General features: G+C 46.2%; 1 protein-coding gene across 1 annotated transcript in view; it reads left to right on the forward strand.

The window, feature by feature from the left end:
• The window catches only part of UNC5A (unc-5 netrin receptor A), a 909,459-nt gene that overhangs the window by 460,312 nt on the left and 428,749 nt on the right, over window positions 1-20,398 (forward strand). The gene's annotated exons all lie outside the window — the stretch shown is intronic.

Below are 20,398 nucleotides of genomic sequence, written 5' to 3' on the forward strand. Positions count from 1 at the left end.
CACGTATCACCCGAAGGCATCAAGGCGCTTGCCTTGGGAACCCGTCCTGGCTTTTCCCTGTGAGATAACCCTTACTGGGCATCCCCAAGGTGAAAGCCAGGCATCCCGCAGCGGGTGGGTCGCCGTAGTGGAGATTAAGCAGCTATTGCCCAGAGTTGCAGCGTGGGACCCATGATTAGAATAGGCACCGAGGTGAGAATTATCGAGTCCGTGGACTTTTTTGGGTTCAGGACCCTGCCGCGTCGGGAATTGAACCCTGGTCCCGGGCCAGACCTCTGCATCAGGGTCTGCCGCTCTAATCCGTGAGCCACACTTCTCCACATTGTAATGCTGCAAGGCATATGTTGGCACAGTCCGAGTGTGCAATAATATCTTTCTATGGAAAGTATAGATTTCTTAGTTTTCTACATAGTTCCTGGTGGATTTTGGATATTTTCAAATCTTCCACAGATTCCTGATTTTTTTTACTCACTTGCAGATTTTGTATCTTCCTGAATTTCGAGGAAGAGAGAAAGTGTGTAAGACATCAGCAAGTAAAGAAGTCACTTTCCCCAGCTCCCAGAGGTTAATTACAGTTAGAAACAAGGGGGCTTCAAGAGAGAGAAAGAGGGTGAGAGGAGAATGGAGGGACAGGGAGCAATTGGATAGGGAGAAGAGAGAGAGGAAGGAAAGAGAGAGAGAGAAAGAGAATTGCTGGATTGAAAGAGAGAGATAGAACGAGGAGAGAAAGGCTGGTTTGAGCATTTGTGCCAGGACCGTTTTTGGTCCCCAGTCCAGCCCTGGGTGCATGAGGGCACATATGTGCTGGACTGGGACACAGATGCTGTTGAGATATGCACAGGAGGGATGGCGAAATTTACATCAGGATATATAAACTGACTGCAGCTGAAGAGAAATGTGCACAACCAGCTGGACGGAGACCCCATGGGCCCAATCCACAAAGATCCTCAGCACTCGTGGCGGGGGATCCGCCGTCATTGCGGGATCTCCACATTACCATTTCTCATTGCAGAGATACTGCCACGAGGGCTGAGATCTCACCACAGCCTGCGGCGGCCTAGCGGTTGCAGCTCTGAGACCCACCTATACCTCTGCTAACGTGGCTCAGTCATGACCTATCGCACTAAAGCAACACCAGGACCACGCAGAATCCAACCAAGACTTGTGCAACTTTCCTCTTCCTTCCCTCCATCCTCCTGCTACCCACTTTCTACTTCTTTTTCCTCTTCCCTCATGCTTTCCTTTACATCTACAGCTGTGCCTTAAATGAAAATATAGATGTGCAAGTACTCACTATTTAGAGGACGTGTCTGCCCCTGAGAAGTGCCTGTACTCCAGCATTAAATGTATTGCACCATCTCTCAGAAGTGCAGGTACTCTCCACCTCCAATTAAACAAGTGCAGGTACTCAGTACCGGACAGTGCCTGCTCAATTAAAACACTGGCTACGGGTATTTTTTTTCTTTGTTGCTTTCCAGTGTCCTCTTTCCCCGCACTCCCTCTTCCACCCCCCTCTTCATGCCTCCTTCACTGCTCCTTTCACCTTCCCCGCTTGCTCTTCTGTTTTTTCTTCTTCCCAGTGCTTCATTTGAGCCGGTGGTTTCCGGTGCTTGGCACTAGCACTTAATTGGTTTCCGGTGCTCAGCAACGGCACTTAATTGTCATCACCACACTTATGACACTGCCACATGTTGGCACCGCTCATCTATTTTACAGATGAGCAGAACAACGGTTGTTTATGAATACAATACTGATGCCTGCCTCCCCAGACATTGCTTTAGCTTTTGGGGACCTGGAATAATCTGAACTGTCACACTTGCAGGCGAGAGAGATGGCTATTATTTGTTTTGGTACTTTCATTGGCAGCGATGACGGGGGAATGGGTAGCGCAAGCCTCCTGGTCAGGGCCCTGGCACTTATTATTCTAGAAATTAAGCACTGCTGCTTCCCCTCCTCTGCCACAATTCTCTGTTAAGCTATTGCTTCTGGCATGCCAGTTGCTCTCCTCCTTCACCGGCGAGCTTCTCTTCTATCAAGCCTTTCTCTCCTGCTCTTCCATCACATCTCGCCACTCATCGCGTTTCCATTGACGCTGATTAACCATGTCAAATGTCGCGGAACACACCCTTTGACACCTGATGACATCCGAGTTAGTTGACTGTCTTTCCCTCACCCTCTAAACAGCCTCTTATTGGTAGTTGAGTGGCAAAGAGTTAACACTATGGAAGGCAGAGATGGCCCTTAGAGCTATGTACTTTCTCATCCTGTAGCTTCATTGCCCTCTAAGCCAAAGGAAGCAAGGGCAGGGTCAGGGATACCAAAGTGCAAGCCAGTGGACTACCCCTAGCAACCCTTTATTGCCGTCCAGGCTCATTGTACCCTATTAATTTCCTCTCTTGCTCCCCTCCACCTTTCTTACATCTTAGCTTCACTTTCCTCTTCTTTCCCTTCTCTCCCGCCTTCCTTCTTTTCAGTTTTCCTCTCCTCCGACCCTGCTCTCTTCTTCCCTCTCCTTTCCCTTTGTCTCGCCTCACTGTCTCCTCCAATTCTTCTCTTTCCTCTTCCTTCTTTCTTTCCTCTTCCTTCCCCTCACCCAGCTTTTCAATCGTTCTCGCATCACATTCTTCTCCCCTCTTCTCCAGGGGCGTAGCTTGGTCAGCAAGATTGTGGGGGGCTTCAGATTTCCCAACAATTGCGCTTCGATATCGTGTTAAAACACATTATATGAGAAGCAGGACATGAGGTGGGCTTAAGGGGCAGTGAAACGAGAGCGGACTTTTAGAGACTCTAAAAACACAACATATTTCAAACTAATCAACATTTCTTTAAGGCCTGCAAAACAGAGACCTGAGCGTGTCTGTGTGTTTTTATCTGTGTGGGTGTGTAAAAATCCCAGGTGAAATCCAACAGACACTTCACAAACCCAACTGAAAGCACTTGTACCCAACTATTTACCACTGAAAACATGGTTTAGGGGGTGTAACATCCCTAAACATCCCTACCCAAAGCTATGGGTAGGGATAGGGAGATGTGTGGCGCCGCGGCCAGGGCGGCTGACGCCAGGGCCGGACTGGGAACCGAAACCGGCCCTGGCAAACTGCTCGGCCTGCTTCCCCTCCAGGGAGGAGGGGATGCGGCCGAGCTCTTTTCTAGGGCCGTTTTTGGCCGATTTTTTTACCGGCGGCTGATAGTCCCGGCCCACGGTAACGAAAATGGCCCCCAGGGGCCCAAAACCGGCCCCCACCCTTGCGGCCCACCGGGGAAATGCCCGGTGTCCGCTGGGGCCAGTCCTGGCTGACGCTGGAATCTGGGGATCATGGTTTGATTCCCGGCTCCGGCGGCAGGTTAGCCCAGCACCATGTGACTCTGGGCAATAGCTTGCTTAATCTTCCCTAACGGCCCCCAGCGCCTAGAGACCCTTACGGGTGATTGTTGTGCTTTACAAATGTGGATTATTATGATTATGTACCTGCTATTTTTCCTCTTTCTTTCTTTATTTCCTCTTCCTTTCCCTCACTTCCTCCATCCTTTCTGTCTTCCTCTCCTCCAATTCTCTCCACTTGCCTCTCATTTCCTCTTCCCCTTCCTTTCTTCTTCCCATCCCTCTCCTCCTCCTTTTCTCGGCCTTCCACTCCTCGCACCCATCTCTCCTCTTCCCTTGCTGTCATCTCCCCCTTCCTTTTATTTTGAGCATGCAATTATCAGCTGCTTCTGGACACACTTACCTGGCAGGAGAGGTGTGAAGCCTCCAGTGAATGTTTCCACTGAACTCACCAACTTATTACTTTTCTTGACTGAGGCTTTTGCAATTAAGCAAGAAGGAGACGAGTGGCAAGTTTAATAACGGAATGCAATGTTTCTGCTAGAGGCTGTCTGTACGGGAGGGTGGACTGGCGGAGATGCAGAGGATGAAATAGTAGCCCGAAATTATCGCATCTGAAGATGAAAGATGGGGCTCGAGGGTCAGGTGTTAGGGGGTGATCGTTGAGCTGGCCTGGTCAGTACTTTGGGATTTCTTGCAACACAGAAAGGATGAATTCTTGAACTTCTGCTAGTATGAGGTCTGTGTTGCCAAACAGCATGATTATCTGTTCTTTCCGTTTACATGGTATGCATTAAAGTTAAACATGAAATGACTCTCATTAAGGGGGGAACATCAAAACGAAAATGGCTGTGATTCCAGACTGCTATTAAGGGCATACAACTATTGTGGCACACACATTCTAGCAGAGAAGATGTTTCCCGATGAAGACCAATAAAAACACAGTAGCAGTTGAAACAAGTTGACATTTGTATTACCAGGGCTCATATCATAGAGCAAAAACTGATGAAAATTAGCAGTGTTTTATTTGTTATATCTATTCATATCTTTTCTGCTCGGAAACTGTGAAATGCTAATGACCCAATTCTGCTCTAGGTAGTAGTGGAGAGGCAGATTCAGATGTGACTGGTGAACAAATTACTATACAGCAGCACTAGATAAACTTAAGGAGCAATCGTTGGTCTTTTTTCCTGTTAATAGGCAGCATAATGCAGCTTGGGGGAACAACAAACCTAGATTTAGTCTCACAAGTACCCTCATGCAATTGTGTTAAATATACCATCACAACTACTTCAAGTTTCATATTAGGTCTATACAGAGGCTTAAAAGGGGAAGGAAGCCTGTTACTTTTGTGATAGAAAGTGAAGGCTTGCTACACCTGCTCTTTGCGAAAAAAGACAGAAAACATGCTCAGGTGCTGGGATCCTATGGAGGGGGCCACCTAAAACAGATGCCCCGGGCTCTCCATCAGACGTCCAGTCTGTTTTTCCAGTAGGAAACCGCATACCTCTGATGAGCTGACTCCACACCTTAGAGAACAGTGAAGAAATCCTCCTTCCCAGGTTGATGCCGCCTTGCCACTAAGGGGTAGTCTTGTCTTTTAGCTTTCAAGTGTCAAGTACTGCAAATATTTTCAATTTTTTCCATGGCTAGTGACATAAAGTAGTGGTTTGGTGATCCCTTCAATTTCTTCACAAAGGGGCACGTGGTCCATCTTTGATCGCTTGATCCACTGGTAAGGGAATGGCAGCTTAAAAGATGGTATTGGCAAAATCATCAATTTTCAATATTGTTTATCTATGGGACTGCACATGCCCCACGACTCTACAGAAGTCTCCTACGACTCGCCCTGGACAATCACAAAACAGAACCACTCGCTGAGAGACTGACACACACCCACACTAAGACAACATGACGCATTCTCACTTCGGGCAATATGTATCAAGTCGTTTTTGAATCGCAAAGGACGAAATTCGCAGAATTTAGGCCTTTGCGACTCGCAAACGGCCGTTTTGCACGTTTTGGAATGTATGAAACATTCCCAAAATAAGGAATTGCAAACTTGTGCGATTCCTTGTTTTTCCATAGCATTTAGGGAATCGCAAATTTGCGATTCCTTAAATGCTATGTATGTAGCAATTTTAGCTTGCGAATTTTGTGTAAGAATTCGCAAATTACCACCAACTTTCAGTTGATGGTAAATTGCGAATTCTTCCAGAAATGCACAAATTGGCATTTTTAAAGGTGGCATATGATGCACACACAGGGCATGTATGTGCGCCATATGCACACGCATGTTCTTTTCAGGGGTGCAGCAGGGTGTCTTTGAGACACCCCGGGACCCTTGCAATAATTCTCAAATTGCGATTAGCAAATTGCGAATTCGCAATTTGAGAATTATTTTGCATTCATTCCTATGGGCCTCCTGGCCCATAGGAATGCATTGGCAATTATTCCTTAATTGCGAATTCGCAAAATGCGAATTTGCTAATAAGGAAGCTTAAGGAATCGCAAATAAAAAGCGATTTTGTTCATACATACCATTTTGCATTTCCTAAATAGCGATTCCTTAAAATTCGCTATTTAGGAAATGCAAAATAGTTTGATGATACATATGGCCCTTAATGAGAGAGAGAGAGAGACCCACTTGCACACCCATAATGGACCAACAGAATACAACAACACTCAGTGAAAACTGACTGGCAGACCTCGCATTGCAGACAGAGCCACTGACAAAGACACCAGCACACTCACACAGAGACAACAGAATACAGACACGCTCACAGAGTACACAACAGTTGCATCCACAGGGGAGAGACTTTACAGACACAGTAATTGAGAAGGAGACCGCGATAACTGTTTTGGGGCAATTGACTACTGACACAGTCACTAAGAAACTGGCTGCCACAACCACACTGGTCCCACAAAATAGAGAGACACTCACTGGGAGACAACCCGTGAGTGCATACCCACACGGAGCTAAAAGAGAGCTCACAAACAGAATCATACAGATGGGGAAATATTGAGTGCCTTGCCTTACAGACTCACTGAGAATCATTGCAGTGCAACCATACTGCAAGCAGTCACACTGCAGTCAACTCACTGAGGGAGAGACAAGAACACAGCCGCACTTGGCCCACATCATATAAACACTTTCACAGGCAGGCAGACGTATGTGGCCACACTGGGAATTTGCATGACATACACCCTCACTGAGACAAAGCTAGTGTAGCCACAATGGGCCATAGTATACAGACACATTCACAGAGGGGCTGAGAGTGTTCCACACCGCAAACATTTCATGGGGTGCCTCATGAGAGACAGATGCACCCAGGGCTTTAAGGGGGCCAGGTCCTGCCGGCGCTCGGCACCGGCAGCTCTAAAACGCAGGTGCTGAGGGGGGTCCCCATAGGGCTCTCCGTTTTTGCCCTCACCCTGAGGGTGAAAACAAAATCTTAACTCTGCAGCAGAACCACCCTTCCCTGCCTGTGATGTGACTTCGAAGAGACTCGTTTTAGTTATTTCATAGGCCCCTAATTTCAGAACTGAAGCATTTCAATATTGTATACAACAAAGCCATAGTTGTTGCTTATTTATTTTATCCAACTAACAACCATTGATAAAGTCAATAGTCCTGGTTTGTTGCAGGTATAATGTTACTTCAGTGGGAACTTTCATCACGGACACACTTGTCTGACTGACAGGCAGGTACACTTAGAACCAAGCGTGCAACGCCCATTGGGCTCAAAGGGCTTCAACCCCCCCCACCACCCCCGTCGTGTATGTCAGCCAGGGCTGGGACAGCTTCCCGGGCACACACACAGCCGCGCCGGAGTACTTCACAGGTCTTTAAATTACCATTTGCTTGCTAACGAGGATTTGTTGTGTTTTCACCCCTTCTTAGAGTCCCTGCATCTCCACTCTGCATATTGCTGGAAGAATCAGCCCCCCCCCAAAAATTTAGTAGCCCCCCCCGGAAATGTGGCTCTAGTTGCGCCTCTGCCTAGAACTGTAGTACTGTTACACTCACTGAAAGAACAACAGACACTGCACATGTATGACAGACATGCTCTTTGAAAGGCAGACTGGCACACAGGGCCCCTCACAGACATCCACGGCACACACAGATCAGACGTCTGCTGTCTCAGGGAGGAAACTTGTTCCCTCTCCCTTCTACAGAAGCCGTAGCGCCGATATTTTAGGCTCTATCCCTGCCTCCCGCTCCAACGAACACGCACACCAGTTGCCCCCTACTAGGTGACAGAACGAGGAAGGGCTGCAGCGGCAACAGCTCTCCGGCGACTGTCACACCTCCGGTTCGTGCGACGACGAGGAGGCGCCTGGTCCGCGGGGGTCCGGAGATGCTGTTTTAGGTGTTTATGCAAAGAATTCAGAATGCGGCGCACAGGACCCACAGCAAACGCGGCCTGCCACCCGCACTTGTGTTCCTCCCACGTCAACACATACAGCACACATACCAGTAATCACACAGGGCCGGACTGGCTACCTGGTGTTTTGGTGTGCTGCCAATCAGGGGGCTGATTACACTGCCGTTGGGGCTGATTTCGTTGATGGGGACTTGCGTGTGCTTCTAAATAAACAAAGCAAAACAAATGGTTTTAAGCACACACAGGTCCCCATCAACGAAATCAGCCCCCAGCTTGGCAACTCACCAAAAGCCCAGTAGCCACTCCGGCCATGTAAACACACACCGTGTGCACGCGAGACACCAACACACACACGATATGCTAGTCACACGAAAGACAAATATACCCCACGCCACAATGCACGCACCAAAACACACTAGGTACATACACTTTACCAACTCACACACACTGAACCCCACACAACAAACATATCATACACACACAAGCACCCATGCCATAACACACAGACGCGAACACACAATAACCCAGTTGGACACCACAAAATCACACCATAACACATGTTTCATTCACGTACCCACAGCGCAATGCTGAAAAATGAAGACACCCAACACATATTGCAACAGAAAGTACCTATCAAAGCACACACCATGTACACACAAGACGTTCACGACAACACACATGAGAAAGCAGCACGCACAAACAGGATGTGAGGACACACCAGCACTTAGCAAAACAAATTGCAACGCACACACACCAGAAAACACAGGGGCATATTACCAACGAGTAGCGATATTTATCGCTAACTAGGCTTTGCAACGATTTTTTTTATCGCTAAGCATCGCCGGAAATTATTGCTGAGATAACTTGCTATTAGCAACGTTTATCTCAGAAGTGATAAAAATCCTCACGCTAACTGCCAAATGAGAGATTATCGCTGGAAAACCAACGATAATCCCTCGAAGTTTGGCGTTAGCTTGATGATAGGGGCTCACAAACTTAGCCTTGATATCCACCTTCCATAGGATATCATGGCTAAGTCAGGAAAATACCAGGTGTAAAAAAAGCAGCGCTAACCGCGGTTAGCGCTGCTTTTTTTATCACTAACAGGGTTAGCGATATCCTTGATAATAGGAGAAATGTCGCTTAACAACATTTCTCCTATTATTTTTCTCTGGAACGCCCCCTTTGCATCTCATTAGAGATGCAAGGGGAAGCGTAGAGAAAAAGGGTGCTAACATGCGAATTTGCGTGTTAGCACCCTGTTGCTGATAGGGAGATAATTTTATCTCCGCTTTCTTGGCTTTCAAAGCCAAAAAAGCAGAGATAAATCCCTTGATAATATGCCCCACAGTGTACAGAGAAATGACACCAAAATACACATGTCAGGGGTAGCAAGCAATATATAAATACAGTTTACACATACGTTGTAGTAATCCACATCCCACCCCACAAACACAAACATCCCACACACCAATATCCGCATCGATACTCAAGTACAACCCATATAGGTACAGATGGTGTGTGCACTATACAACACGCTCGAAATAACACTGCATTAACGGACAAATATGCACATAGATAAAGATCTAAATATATTAGTAATTATACATAATGAGCACATCAAAACATAATTTCTTCAACTATGAAAACAGCATACAGGTGCAAAATGCACCACAAATTTCTTCTCATATTTACTTACATGCATGCACAAGAGACACCAGAAACCACACCACTTCATTCACCCAGTACACAAAAGCACAGGTGTGCACACAATACATCAGCACCCATGAAATATTAGAACCCAGTACCCCAGAAAGGCCCTTACCTACAGCCTAACAGGCATCACAATGGGACACACTGCATACAAATGCAGAAACAACTATTTTATCGCTCAGAAATTGAGTACTGTAGGAAAAAAAGTCCTCACAAATTCGTGTTATATTTGTCATGCAAAATTCCTGAAGTTACGCCATTATGCCACTTTGAATAATTACACTGCCATTTGCAGAAAATTATTACATGCGAGTAAAGCGAACAATCAGAACGCGAGCGGCTGTTCTCAGCCCTTTTTTGTAGTGCGAAATGCATACTTGGGCTACACCTCGACACATAGGCGCGTTTCGTGCTAAAATATAACGCTAAATTACGGATTTGCATTTCACGTAATTATGCATAATTATGCGTAATTTCCCCACAAAATCATTTAATTACATGAAAGCAAATTTTGCACACTCCTATTCGCAGGTTTTATGGAATCCGATGATTGATTCTAGTTTACTTCTACCCCTGTGGGAGAGAGGGCCTTCAGGTGTATTCCACTGTAATCATGGGTGAGGTGATGCTTGAGTCAGCAAGTATGCCAGGCTTGAGACTCCAGTCTAGCCGATCCTTCCCTCTAGAAAGATTTACTGAGACACCCAAAGTGTAATGGATGGAAATAATGAATCCATCTTAGTCACTGAGAATTCCTCTAAGTAAAATTCCATTCCATCATGTTTAGCAGGTCAGTGAATTTACAGAATTGACCAACCATATAAATCAGCCTTGGCCCTGCCCCAAGACGAGCAGTCCAACCAAAAGCGCTACACCAAAAAACAAGGAAATGGAATATTACCCCAAGTTTGTCTTTGAGATTCATTCAAGCATTTCTAATCATCGCTTCTCATTTTCTTTGTGAAAAGAACAAACGATGGACAGAATGCTGAACAATGTCATACATTCACCCCAGTACAGAGATCTGGGCCTAAATCCATAGTTTTTTTGCTCACCAAACCATACCAGAGTCCAACCATATGCAAATCAAACTTGACCCTGTGCCCCATGGGAACAGTCCAGCCTGAACTGCCAAGCCAGGTCCTCCCTGGTCTGGAAACAAGCATTCTAGGACCAGTTTCGGGCTTTCAGCCCTCATCAGCCAGGATAGCTTGATTCCAGTGGCATGGAGAGCACAGGACTCACGTCTGAGCATACCCGTCCCACTCGGGGTGACAAATGCAAAAACAACAGTTAATTGACAGAATGCAGAGCAATGTCAAACATTCACCTCAGTACAGAGATCTGGGCCTAAATCCATTGTTTTTTGCTCACCATGCCATACCAGTTTGAACCCAGCCATATGCAAATCAGTCTTGACCCTGTGCCCCATGGGAACAGTCCAGCCCAAACTGCCAAGCCAGCTCCTCCCTGGACTGGAAACAAGCATCCTAGGACCGGTTTCAGGCTTTCAGCCCTCATCAGCCAGGATAGCTTGATTCCAGTGGCATGGAGAGCACAGGACTCACGTCTGAGCATACCCGTCCCACTCGGGGTGACAAATGCAAAAACAACAGTTAATGGACAGAATGCAGAACAATGTCAAACATTCACCCCAGTACAGCGATCTGGGCCTAAATACATTGTTTTTTGCTCACCATGCCATACCAGTTTGAACCCAGCCATATGCCAATCAAACTTGACCTTGTGCCTCATGGCAACAGTCCAGCTTGAGTCATCCTAAATGGCACAAACTTACCCAAACATGGATTGTACCACTTGATGTGCCGACAGACAAGCAACCACTAATTCATGAGGTCCAGTAAAGCAGAAATATTTTTGGGTTGCCTCCACTCCCATGCAGAGACACCATCATCTAGCAGTTCGCCCCCTTTTGGGTGAAACCATGACTTGTTTGCTTGTTGCTGATCTTCTCCATGAATGACAGAGACAAGCGTGAACAGAAGACGTAACCAAATCCTACCTAGAGCAGACCTGCCAACCTGGAGAGATGTTTCACCGAGTGGGAAGCAGGGCAGAGCCTGTGAGGACATTTTTATGCACAGAGCCTCTAAACAGCTGGAAACCAGCTCTCTGCAGGGGTTTCCAGCTAATTGTGTGCACACAGTGTGATATAAGCTCATCCCTGGGTGACCGTGTGACTGGAGTTGATATCGTGCGACAAACAGTGGCACGATGTGAGTTGAAAGGTCTGCTAGAGTAATTATCAATTATCCTTGGTAGTGATTAATTCCGTTTCCGCCCACCACTTTTTGACTTTCCACTATGGATAAATCTTGGTCCAGTAGTATCTCTTATCTAGTGCCTAGAGTTAATAAATATCAAAGTGAGACAGCCTTAGAAACGCTAATACATGCAAGAAACAAGGCCCGACTAATACAATACAGACTGGCTGTACATTTATTGCGGTACGCGGTAAACAACGTTTACCCCAAAATTTTCTCCCCGCAGGGAATCACAACGCCGTCGTTACAACCACCACGTTGTGATTCCGCATACCATTACTCCGCAAGTCGGAAAAACGACTTGCGGAGGGGGGGGGGGGAGGTGTCGAATTTAAAGTCCAACACCTTCCCTAGTGTCCGCTCAGACAGGAGTTGGAATAGTAAATGATACTATTCCAACATCCAGCGCCCCCCTCCGCAAGTAGTCGTTCCGACTTGTGAAGTAATGGTATGCGGAATCACAACACAGTCGTTGTAACAACCGCGTTGTGATTCCCTGCAGGGAGAAGTCTGCGGGAGGGCTTTGCATATTCGCGGTACGTACCTGCAATTCTGAACTGAACCTGAAAACATCAGCTCAGTGCACATGAAAGGGCTGGAAGCCTGTGCTGACACTACCTTTTCTTAGTCAGGTAAGGCATATAAAGTTTTTATTACACACGCGTAATCTCACACAAATCATACATATTGGGTTGCTCATATTTTTTTTAATTTTCTGTTTTTCTTTCGTCTTTGCCGAATGCATAATGTTTGCTCATGAGAGACTTGGTTCGAGCAGAAAATGTCTTGCAGGAACTGTGAAATTGGCTGATTGCCTTAGGTGCAGGGGTTGCAATGTTCACCATGTGAATTTAGAAAATGTATCAGCAATATATTGAGCTAGTATCTCACAGGCCTTTTTACACACAAGGGAATGCCTAGCAATTTTCACTCAGATGATCCCACATGCGTTATACACAGGAAACACATATTTCTCCTGAGAATTATGTATATTGCTCAACAAAACGATTTGCAGAATCTCCCACCTGTAACTAGCGCTTAGGAACTCTGTTAAAAGTTTGTAATATGTATTGCATGGGTTTCTTATACAAGGTGGAAATTCGAATAGACCTGTGTTTTTTTTGTTTTTAGCAATTCTAATTGACCTGTTAAGAATAGTTTCTACTGGGTCCAATGGCAGTGTAGAAAATACTGGGCACCCATCATTCAGATGTGGCTAAAATTCAATTTCCATTGGGAACTTGTTATTGGTAGGATTGGCAACATTCTAACTACTTTCTAAAAAGCAGAGAAATTCACAAATTTCTTATTATGCAATAATCATGGAATTTCTCGAAATTCCGCATTACAGAACTGTGCTTAGCTTTATTTAAGTGAGTATACACCTCATGTAAAAAAATGTTTAAAGCCTTACAAGAAACCATTAAGAGGTAAGTTAGTTTGTACACTAAGAGGCCCCATTAGGATGGCGGGCGGATCGCCACCACCGGCCCGGCTGGGGCGATCCGCTGGCCATCCTTCCAGCAAAGACCCCCGCCATATTACTATGGCTGGGGGGTCCGCGGGTCCGCCGCTTTTCTGCCCGGTCGACAAGGCGGAAAAGGGTTCAATATGGTGGAGGTGTCTGTTAGACACCGCCAGCCATATTTGGATGTGGGCTGGAACATGCCTTTCTTTGGCGGCAAGGCATGCAGAGACTGCTTGTGGGGGCCCGTGGCGGGCCCCCAGGGACTCCAGGGGGTGGGGGCAAGACATAGGGATACCTATGGTACCCCACTGCAGTTTCATACACAATATGGTAAGCACTGCGTGGTGCCTGCCATGTTGTGCATGGAAGTGCACGACATGCCTTCCTGACATTGTGGCGGGCGGTGCTGAGTGTACCGTCTGCCGCAATGTCAGGAATGCAGGATGCACCCGCCTGTGTGGCAGGTGCATCCTAATGTATGCAACAGGACCCCTGCACCGATGGCGGACGGTCCCATTACATGGGAGTATGAAAGCAGACTTTCCAGGCATGCTATTACATATGTTTTGTGAATTGTGAAAAGTATCGAAGCATGTTCGAAGGGAGTCTTAGAACTTCATTCGTACTTTTCCACTTTGTATATGCTCCAATATCCAAAATGGCTGCCTTAGAAGCCAGTTTGCAAATGGTGAACATCAGAGAGCAGGACAGATATGCCTTACTCTCCCACTAATTTATAGTGGTGAACAGTGTCCTGGATTTTTAGAGTAACTATGGCATGATTAGGGACACTCATAGACATAGGTAGGTCTTGGGACGCCCTGTTATGGGCCCAGGTCCTTTGCGTCACCCAGGACATTGAAACACTTCCGGCATAATAACAAAGTAAAGGCAGCACTTTCCGCCCATATTCCCTACATGGTATAGTGATGCTACTCATGAAGGGAAGTGCATCAGCACCCTAATCAGGTGTAGTAAACGCTATATGTACTTTACAACACAATACTGTGGGGCCCCTTCTGCTGCGTGGCGGGGTACCTTCGCTCCCAGAGGAGCAATTGGAAGGCGCACAGATTAAGGTCTCAGGGATACATGGCTCCTTAATCTGGCAGCGGTAGGGTGCAGGCGGTGGTGGGCACCACCTAGGGATCTCTGCTTCAAGAAAATGTCATAATAATAATAAATAATTCATATTTGTAAAGCACTAACATAGGACCCCTTAAGGGTTTAAAGGCGCTGGGGGCCGTCAGGGAGGTTAAGTGAGCTATTGCCCAGAGTCACATGATGCTGAGCTGAGCAGCCGCCGGCACCAGGGATCGAACCGTGAGCCCCACTCTCTGGAGTCAGCATCTCTGGCCGCTGCGCCACACCTCTCCCAAATCCTACAACACACCTCTCCATGTCCTTGTGCACAAAGAGGGGGAAAGGGTATGGACTGCTCTTTCCCTTCAGATGCTCCATGTGTCACATCATCCCTGAGGGAAGAGAATATGTCTATACTTTTGGGGGGGGGGGGGCAGGAGAGCACAAAGAAAAGACAGTGACGAGTCCCATTCTAGGCACTATTTCAGATAAAAAGGGTATCCAGAGAGGCACACCCACAGTCCTCTCCTAATGTCTCTGTATACACATCATCAAAGATGGCAGCACACGTACCTGACATTGGGTCAATGTCACGAGAGTGGATACCCGCGAGGTATCGTTCTTGATGAGCCAAAATAAATCACTTAGCATGATGGGTCTGGCAGGCCAAAGACAAAAGAGAAACTACAAAACCCAGCATTCTGTGTGATGTCGGCTGAAGAGACAGGACTGGAAAGTCACCCTTAAGACATGGAGCAAAGCGACATGGAAGACAGACATATATAGACCTCCGTACACGGTTCTCTCACAGACTTGTGCAGTATTTTTCCACACCATGATTTTCGTAACTTGCCACAGAATGCTCCCAGGAGGCTGCCGCTCGTTAGCACACCTCGTTAGCGCTGCACACAGCTTTCTTAGTGCATGTTCCACATTTAAAGTGAGGATGTTTAATTGGGAAAGTGGTTTGGTCATCAACACTTAATCGCACCAGGGGGAGGGGGAGTTAGGAGGGGGGCGGGTAGCACGTTCTGCTGCTTCCCTGTGCTTAAAAATGAGAAGATGATTCTAATGTTGCACCTCTGCGTTCCCTCAGGCGCCACATTCACAAGAGTTGTTTTTTACTTCTGAAGATTAACAGCATGACCTTCCTCGGCACCTCAAGTGCTCCTCTGGGAGGCTTTCTTTTATGTCCATTGCGACCAGGCCTTGCTACACCCGGCTATCACAAATGAGTAACTCCAGGAAACACTTGATCAGAAAGCAGCTTAAGCACTCCAGGTGACGTCAGCACAGGTCTGGAAAGGGAGGGTGCAGAGGAGGGCTCTGAAAGGCATGGCTTAAGTTTAGCTAAGAATCCTTTATAGGAGGCAGAGATTCTGTAGCTAGGGGCACGGTGTGGTGATGTATCTTTTCACCTGCGTTCCACGTTTGGGGCTGGTGTTCTATGGAACCCGGAATGTGGGGAAATGAAGGCAGTTGGAGGTCCGAGGTGTGTCAGTTACAGAGGGACTCTGTGGTCGGAGCCGGTGATGACCGCGCGCAATAAACAGAAACACTAGCCATCTTGTGTTAGGGGTATTGTGTTCATTTAGCTATGATACACAACCTGGTACATGTGGTCTGGAACTGATTCTGGCCCTCTTGGTCCTGCCCGTCTTTCCCTCATTCTCATGATGGACCCGGTCCGGGGTCTTCTTGTGGCTCCTGTCCGTGTTCTCTTGGCGGTTCTGGTCCTACTGATGATCCTCCTGCATCTAAACCTCATCCTACCCCTGGTCCTCCACCTTCTCCAGATCCTACTGGTCCTTCTGCTCATCCTGATCCTCCTTTTCTACTTGAAGGTTCTGTTCCTTGTCCTCCTGATCTTCCAGGTGGTCCTGCCCTGGTGCTCTCAATTATCCTCTTTCTCCTGGTCTTCATAGACTTTATCCTCCTAGTCCTCCTGGTCCTGACTCTCGCTAAAATAGCCCTATGTGATCTCCCGCTCATGTCCCTTCTGGACATGGTCTTCTGGTTCTGGTGAGCCTAATCCTCTGAATTTTGACCTCGGACTGTGGTACGCCTTCTGGTTTTAGTCTGGGTCCACCGGTGGTCCCGGCTCAGGTGCTCCTAGTCACCTTGGTGGTCCTGGTCCTCCTTTTACTCATGGCCTTCTTTCTCCTGGTCATCCAAGATCTCCTCCACATTCCTCAAGTCTTACGCCTCTCCTGATCCACCTAGTACTCCTGGGGCCGTATTACGCATTTGTCATTGTTAGCACATGGCGCACCTTTTACAAGGTGCGCAGACGCAAACTATGAAGATGCACCCTATTACGATGAATGCGCTGCCCACAGGGCAGCCGCAACCTCGCACTGCCCTTGGGTCAGCGCATTCATGTGAAAACAAAGCCGGCCGCTTTGTTTCCGCTATGTGTTTTCACAGTGCAGGCGTCAACCCACCTGCACTTTAGAAAAGGATTCGAGATACCCTTGCCAGCGTGTGCAGTGAGTGACTGCACCCGCCTGCAAGGGGATGTCTGGGGTGGTCCATAGGACCCCCCTTTCCACTCTTCAGAGTGCTACTCTCAGGGGGCGCACTCACTTTCAGTGTGCCCTCTAAGAGCTTCTTTGCCCCTGCACCCGCGTCTGTAATATGCACAGTCGCTGAGGCAAAGGAATTCCCTTATTTGTGTAGGGCACGCCCCCATGCAAATGAGGGACCCCCCCCCCCCCTAATGGTAGGTCTGCTTGATCCACCTGCTCTTTTTCCCCTTGGTTTTTACTTTGAAGCGTCATCCTTCTTGTCCTCCACCGCTATTGCCAGCCTTGCCGAACCAAAGCCAGTCAGCTACAGTATCCAGACATAGGTTGGCTAGGATGCCTATATTATACTGGCAGCCCGGCACACTATAATCCACAGTTATGCGAAGGTGCAAGTGGCTAGCATTTGTTTATTATATGACTGGGAGGGAGGAGCTGCAGAAGTGGCTAATTTGAACCAATGATTGCTGGTGTGGTGCATCAGCACTTTTTGTGCTGCTGGGACTCTTTAAATCGACCCGCAGGCAAAAGTCCTGGTGACAAAAGAAAAATAGCTTCACTGTGAGATCTCTTTAAATCCTGATTCAGCTAGTAACAGCAGTTACCAACCGAATATTGATTAAAGTGTTTGTGGTGAATCTGTGGTGCTACACCTAGAGACATCACCAAATGGAAGCAGGAGAAGTCTCTGGATGAAATATGAGAACATTTAGGAATAATGAGGCATTGGCACTGCGATTAGCAATTTCAATGGCAATTCCTCACTTTTAGGATGGCCAATCCTTTAGCCATTCCTCAGTACAAATTGTGCTAAGCTTGATGCCCTGGAGCAGGAGTCTCTGACCTTTTCTTTAGTGGGAGCTACTTCTGATCAGTGAAAATCATCATTGTATTGTATTGTACTGTAATTGCATTTATATAGCGCTTTCTACCCCTGACAAGGCGTCAAAGCGCTTTTTCGGCGAGTAGCACTCTACTCCGGAACCCAATAAAGTATAATTGTTCAATTAGTATAGTGAAATATGAAAGTAATTTGATTGGTGGATATTAGTCAGTATTTGGATTGAGAAGGATAGATAAGGGATAGACGAGGGAAAAAAGGTTTGCATTTATATAATGCTTGCTACCCTTGATGAGGTGTTGAAGTGTGCTTTTTGGTCAGTAGCATGCTACTCTGGAACCCATAAAGGATTAGTGGTGAATTAGTATAGTGAAATATGAAATTTGAGATGCGGACATGTTAGTCTGTTATTTTGATTGAAAAGGATAGAGGAAGGATAAAAGAGTGAAGGATTTAGACTTTTTTTATATTTGGAGTTCATAGCAGTAGTAGGAGGTTTGGGATGAAGAAAAAGGGATGTGGAGGGTAAGAGTCAGAGGGAATAGTTTAGAAAGGTTTGTTTGGGGGGATCAGTATAGTAAGAGAGGTGTCAGATGGTGCAAGGAGGGGTAGAGTAGGGAAGAGTCTAGAAAGGGCTATTTTGGGGATCATAGTAGTAGTGTGGGGTTTGAGATGAATGGCAGAGTGGATGTAGGGGAATATTGATAGAGGTATAGGGTGAGAAATAGGGTACTGTATTGGAAATAGCAGTATTAAGAGGATTGAGATGAGTCAGAGAGTTGAGGTAGAAGATATATTGAGAGAGGTATAGGGTGAGGAATAGGGTACTGTATTGGAAATAGCAGTATTAAGAGAATTGAGATGAGTCAGAGAGTCGAGGTAGAAGATATATTGAGAGAGGTGTAGGGTGAGGAATAGGGTACTGTATTGGAAATAGCAGTATTAAGAGGATTTAGATGAGTCAGAGAGTTGAGGTAGAAGATATATTGAGAGAGGTATAGGGTGAGAAATAGGGTAGTGCAGTGGATTTGCTGAATTAGAAGAAAGTAATAAATATATACATCCATAAGGATATGGAAAGTTTATGGATGCATAAAGGAAGTAAGTATATGTAGATTAAAGATATTAATAGAGATATAGGGTGAGAAATAAAGTAATGCATTGAATATGCTTTTTTTTGGGAGGAAAGTAATAAATATATAGATCCAAGTATATGGAAGGTATATAGATGCATATATTAAGTAAGTATATGTCGATTAAAGATGCATTTGATAAACTCTGGTTTTCAAGAGTTGTTCTCAAAAATTATTTTTTTATTTTTTTGAATCATAATTATTCTACCTGTATATACAAAACAATATACATATATAGGTACACATCTATAGTACAAATAAATGCTGATATACAGAGGGATATCCTGTATATTTCTGTTTGCGTATGGTGCTTATGTGGGGAAGAGCCGATTCTTGAGTAGTTTTCAGGTGATAAGGTGGTTGTCGTGGATCTTATGTTGGGGGTAAAGAGTCCATATTTTGGCTGTTTGAACAGAGGATGTGCCACCATGGTTTTTTTCTTGTATCTTGGGATTTTTAAGCGAGGTGCCACTCTGGAGCGGAGTTTCCTAAGTTGAATGTGTTTGTTGATTTTATTCCTGATGAAGAGCGGTCCCATTCAATGTATTGCTTTGTGGGTGATACAAAGCAACTTAAACGTGGATCTTCTGGCAACCAGTAGCCAATGCAGGGCTTTCAAGGCAGGGGATTGGGGTCACACGGTTTGATATGCAAGAGTAGTATGGCAGCCGAGTTCTGAATCCGTTGTAGTCTTTTCATAGTCGTTAAAGGTGAACCCTTGTAGAGGCTATTGGTGTATTCGAGTTTGGACAGAACAAGGAAGATGGTAGCTTGGGCCTTGTGTGGAAATCCCAAATGAGGGAAGATTAGTCGCAGAGTTTTTATAGAAACAAATATTGTTCTTGCTAGTTTGTCCACTTGAGCATTCATCAATAGCTTGGAGTCCATTGTCATTCAGAGGTTTCTTACTTCCTTTGATACTTTAGGCGGTGATCCCAGTTCATCAGGCCAGGCGGCAAGCAGGTCATAATGTTTCCAATCGCCACACGTGAATAATTCTGTTTTGTAAGCATTCAATTTGAGATGGCTTCAAGTCATCCATTGATCCACGGATCTGAGACAACTGAAAATTGGCGAGTTTCCAATGTTTTTGGGGCATTCCAGTTGAAGGAGTATTTGCATGTCATCTGTATAGTTATAGCACTTGAGGTGAAATTGATTGATCAGAACCGGGAATGACTTCATGTGGATGTTGAAAAGCTTGGGCTAGACGATAGAGCCTTGAAGGACCCCAGCTTTTGTGGAGTATGGTTTAGACGAGAAAGGTGGGCATGGATGACATTAGTTCTGTTTCGAAGGTAGGACGTGTTCCAGTCTAAAGCAGTCCCCTCTATGCCGGCTTCGTAGAGTTGTTGTATCAGAGTGTCATGGTCAACCATGTCACAGGGAGTTAAGAGATCAAAGAGGAGTAGCGCAGCAACCCCCTTGTGTTCAACTGTGTTTTTCACGTCATCCCAGATGACAAGGAGGGCAGATTCAGTGCCTCTTCCCAGACGGAATCCTGTTTAGAAGTCTGTAAGTATGGCATTGTCTTCAATGAATTGTGACATCTGGGCGAACGCTGCTATCAGTTTGCCCAGGAAAGGTCCATTTGTAATGGCTCTGTAGTTGTCAGGGTACAGCAGGTCCAAGTTTGTTTT

The sequence above is a fragment of the Lissotriton vulgaris genome, chromosome 7 (assembly GCF_964263255.1).
Source record: "Lissotriton vulgaris chromosome 7, aLisVul1.2, whole genome shotgun sequence".
NCBI classification, from domain to species: domain Eukaryota; kingdom Metazoa; phylum Chordata; class Amphibia; order Caudata; family Salamandridae; genus Lissotriton; species Lissotriton vulgaris.